Source organism: Pocillopora verrucosa, chromosome 7, assembly GCF_036669915.1.
Source record: "Pocillopora verrucosa isolate sample1 chromosome 7, ASM3666991v2, whole genome shotgun sequence".
NCBI classification, from domain to species: domain Eukaryota; kingdom Metazoa; phylum Cnidaria; class Anthozoa; order Scleractinia; family Pocilloporidae; genus Pocillopora; species Pocillopora verrucosa.
The window spans coordinates 7,939,849-7,944,775 of record NC_089318.1 but is presented as its reverse complement, the minus strand read 5'-3'; the positions used below and the strand labels follow the sequence as shown (position 1 = coordinate 7,944,775).

Sequence of the window (4,927 nt, the reverse complement as noted above, 5' to 3'; positions counted from 1 at the left end):
AGAAATTGAAAAAAAAAATTAAATTCTCGAAAAGCAAGAAGCCACGGAAACCTAGGAAGTTTGCTCCGATCACTAGGTCAATAAGACAAGCTCTGCGAAAAACTGGAGAAAGTAAGTCTTGATTGTAATTTTGTGTGAAAAATCCAACGGTTGTTTCAAAATAGTGTATACTGAGACCGGATGTTACCTTCAACGAAAGTGAGTTGTTTCATTTTTGCATGCTCACATCCGTCATCGGTAAAAAAGTTGTACCTACAAAACCGAAATACATTTACGTACATTAGATGGCGCCGCTTCAAAAGTAGGATAACATCCGTCTCTCCTTATCTTTCCTTCATTGGAAGGAACAAAATGAATTTCATTTAGGCTTTTGTAACGGACATTCGGAATTCATATTTTTCACATAGCGGTTGGAATTCTGCGCGAGGTTGATGCGTTGGTAGAAAAAAAATCCGTTGTGAAAAGTCGGGAATTTTTCAAAATTATTTATTTTTTGTCTGTTATCACGCCATCAAACTGAAAGTAAACGGACTAACCCGACTTAAAAGAAGTGGACCTTGACGCGAAAGCTAAAGAGTGCTTGCAAAAAAAAAAATGTTAGAAATATTACATCGCAACATGGATTAAAATAGAAATGTTGCCTCCACATGCTTTTGTAAGGGGGATGCGATGCCTTTTCTTCCTAAACTTCGAAAACATTTCCGTCGAATTCCTGAGCAGGTGGCTGAGAAATGGATTACAACATTGCGAAACCAGCAAAATAGCTTGCGACACGCCTTTCTATCAGTCTATCAGTCTATCAGTCTATCAGTCTATCAGTCTATCAGTCTATCAGTCTATCAGTCTATCAGTCTATCAGTCTATCAGTCTATCAGTCTATCAGAAATTAGCATTAAAAGTTATCATTTCAATGCAAATGAGCATTGGAGCTAAAAAACTATAATAAAGTAAAATAAAAAACAGATAATTCTTTTTACTTGTACTGAAAAAGTCGGCTGCCAGTTTCAGCCAACTATACCCACAAGCAAGAGAAAATATAATATATTGTCTTGGCACAAGCGAACTGCTCTTCTGCTTACAATGACGCAGAGAGGTGCATCGCCGCGTTCCTCAGACATATCTCACTCATATGTCTGTCTGATTATAAATCGCTCTGACGAAGGGCTAACGCTCGAAACGTCAGCTTTTTTACCCTTTACGGTGGCTAATTTACGTTTTCAACCCAGTTGTTAACACTAAATTACCTGCTATACTCTCCCACCGACGCAGCACCACAGTTTCTTTAGAAACTCACCCCTTTATTCATATCTTAGGGTAGTTTGATCGGATTTTTATCCCGCAAACTCACAATCAGAAATGCGATGACATAAAAGCTAAGAATATTTAGCACGAAATATGACACAGCCAAGATATTTGAGGACGGAAGGGAAGGAGTCAAGGTACATTTCTGTGTCAAGGAATTCAGGCGCGTTTAAAGCTACAAGGATTCACTCGGCAATTGTCAAAGGCACACAAACCTCACTTCCCTGTGAGGGACAGAATCTGAGTAAGTTTGAACACAATGGCCGCGATGGGCCTATAATGGTTTATGCTGAAGAAGCCGTATACAACTACAATAAGTTTGGACACTAGAAAGTTATTATGGCACTCAAACGGTAGATAGTCTTCGCGATCAGTTGTTCTTTGCAAAGGAATCTACAAAACACAACAAAGAGGTGCTAATAAGTAACAAATCCTCGCACGTCCCTGTTAAACAAGCACCGAACTTTAAGGGAACACGAACAGATGGCAGATTTCTCGATAGCAAAGCAGCTGCGCAACTTCGAGAACGAAGGACACATCTGAAACCATTAATAATTCATGCTGAGAAAGCAAAGGAATTACAACCGTGAAGGAGATTTGGATATGTGATCTTAATTATCATAAAATTTGATGAACTTTTGCTTCTGAGAAGCTATATCGAACATTCGAAAGGGTGTTTCATCCGATATCCAAACACCTTGAAGTTAAAAAAAAGGTAAAACTCCCCCCCCCCCCCCGCCCGGCCCATACTACATTATGCATTCAGTTCTTGGGAAGAGAAGACAATGACAAAAACAATACATCGCCACTGGGAAAACAGATTTGTCTTACAATAGCATGGGGCTGTGCGGAAATTTTACCGTTTGATATATTACTTAGCAGTCGAACCCGGACTCGTTCGAAGAACTAATCGAATGCTACTCAGCTCGCAGAGCGATCTATGATGATCTCATGGGAACAGGACACATCGAAGTCTTAGACAAACTCGACAAATTTGTACAAGCAAAGAAAGGAAGAGAGGTTAAAACATTTGGCGCAGTTTAACAACCTTGATACGAACTGAGATAAATACATCCACAGGTTTAAGAGACCACGCGTCAGATTTAGAGGAGGCAAGTAAGGAAACAAAATAGACTTTAAAACTACCAAAGATTCGAGTATCTGCAGTGTCCGAATTATCCGAGAAAGTCTCGCGAAGAAAGCTAGATAAAAAGCACTTGCTTGTCCCAAGAGAAAAAGTAGGGGGTATTTCGTTGAAAGCGCGCAACGCGAACTTAGAGAATTTCACTTTTAAGTTACCGGAGCTCTAGTACCCAGCGGCTTACATTGAATATTTTCATGAGTGAAAAACAAAATCTCTGATTCTTCCTTTACTGGTGATAAAGCTCGCAAATCTTAACACGCCTGTAGATTATCTTTTCCGTAAATCCTCTTACTGACAGAGCAGAGGGGTTTTATTAAGAATCATAAATGATTTGCCTGTTGTTCGCCAGTTGTCTTCATTTAGGCATTTTATGGGGACCTTCAGTCAGGACGGCAACGCCAAGGAAGACTTCGATTAAAAAATGAATTTCTGCCTTTAATTAGAATTTAAAAAATGGCTGCATGTGTTTACCGTCTCGTACGGCGCCAACCCACGACGGCGACAGCAACGAGGACATAGGAAAACAAAATATCTAATTGGCAGAATAGCTCGGCACGTGTGTTCTAAACCCTTGTACATTTCTTAGCCGTCCTATACAAAACAGCAACGTGAAATTACCACAATTTGTGTCGTCTGCGAACCTAAAAACCGCGACGGCAAATTATTTTAATTTCCATTGGAACTAAACGCTTCTTTTATCCGTTGAGGTTTGCTTAAGGTCCTTATTGAATGCGAGTCATCAGTCACGGTTTATTAGTCAAAAGGATTCCATAATCACTGACCGCACAAAAGACGATAACAAGGTTAATTTATTTGTTATCAGTTATAGGACTAATGATAGCTGAAAATGTTACAACTTAGACAGAAGTAAATGGCAAATTAAAGGTGGGCGATTACGTTACCCTGCTTGAATAAAACACGGCCTGATCAAATTGCGTGTAAACTAACATGTGACGAGCTGTTAAAGAACTCTTTCATTTTTGAACGATGGTTGAAATTTCGATTAACCCCGCACAAAGTCCGTGATCTAAAGCTAAAAATGGGAAACTAAAAATTTGGAATTGGTGACCGCAGTAATTGAAAGCAGCGAAAGCCAATTTGGATGTACAGACTGAACTTAAACTTAGTAAGATTTGACAAACTTTGTAAGGAAACCTTGCTCTTGACTGAGGCCATAGGTTAAAATCATCGATGTGGATTTTACACCAAGAGACGAGAAATGATTTGAAGCACATCGTCAATGATTCATTAAAAAAAGGAATAGGGAGCAATCTGTTGCACAATTAAAATTAAAAAAAAACACTAAATGCCAATTTGCACGAATCAAATGGCTTACCGCGAGTCAAAACACCGATCGACTATTAAAGCCGAATAATACGAATACAAACGGTGAAGTGAAGTACTGGGTCAAGTAAGTTCGGTCAAACTTACGCAAGAGCAGTAGAAGGTTCTACTTTTTTCTCCGAGCGTAACTTACGTTCAACGCTCTGGTTTGACTTAAGAGACAGACATCAATAAAAATAAAGACAAGACCATTTTCGACTTTCAACCGAACACAAAGAAGTTTTATATAATCCATCCTTGTGATCCAATTTTGCTACTGACAAAAAAAAAGAAAAAAAGAAAAGAAAACAAAGCTGAAAGGTCGAGCAAAACAATGCAGCTACAAAAGAGGGAACTGTTTACCTCAAATACGTTTCAGGTATATTACCGGAAGTTATAAGAAAAATTACGTCTTTTCCAAACTCGTTTCACGGTTTGAAGAATTCAGTGCAATTTGATAGTAATTGTGTCTTTTTCTCCTTTCTGGCATAAAGCAATCTTGTCATTATCCAGCAGTTTTGATAATTTTTTACCGTAGAAACACTGCTACACTTTACTCAAGTATAAAAGCTACGGAAAACATAATCATTAGGCGTATGCCTATCACTTCCTATATTGCGCTCTTGCTTCAAACTTTTTTCACTTAACAAACCAACCACTTCACCTACATAATACAGACGTTCAAGGAAGTTCTGTATTGCCGCTTGGACATCGCTGGGAATCGATAGCCGTGGAACACTAGTTGGCCAATATATTTAACTTGCGACATTATAACAGTTCAAAAAGTTACCTCAAGTTGAAGGAAACCACAAACAATTTACTTGGTAACATAGGTAGAACTTCTAAGAGTTAACCCCCAAATTAAAATGTACTGCAAATGACACACATGAACTGAATCATTCAGACTCAAAAATATTTTGATAAGATGCTCGACCTGCGGGATTTTTTCATGTTCAGACCAAGGAGAACAAATCTGCGTCCGCAAGTGCTAATACGGTGAGCCAAAAAGGAAATTTCTGCAAAGTTTTTCTGGGTCCAGCAGGCAATGAAAGGGAAGTTAGAAAGTGCTGATACAGTGAGCCTAAAAGGAAATGTCTGGAAGTTTTTTCCAAGTTCGGAGGAACAAGGAAAGGGCAGTTAACTAGCGTTGTAAACGTG

At 38.8% G+C, this 4,927-nt stretch overlaps 1 pseudogene; it reads left to right on the top strand.

Annotated features, from left to right (window-relative positions):
• The first annotated feature begins 1,335 nt into the window (after positions 1-1,335).
• Positions 1,336-2,612, top strand: LOC136282455 (uncharacterized; annotated as a pseudogene).
• The last annotated feature ends 2,315 nt before the right edge of the window (positions 2,613-4,927 follow it).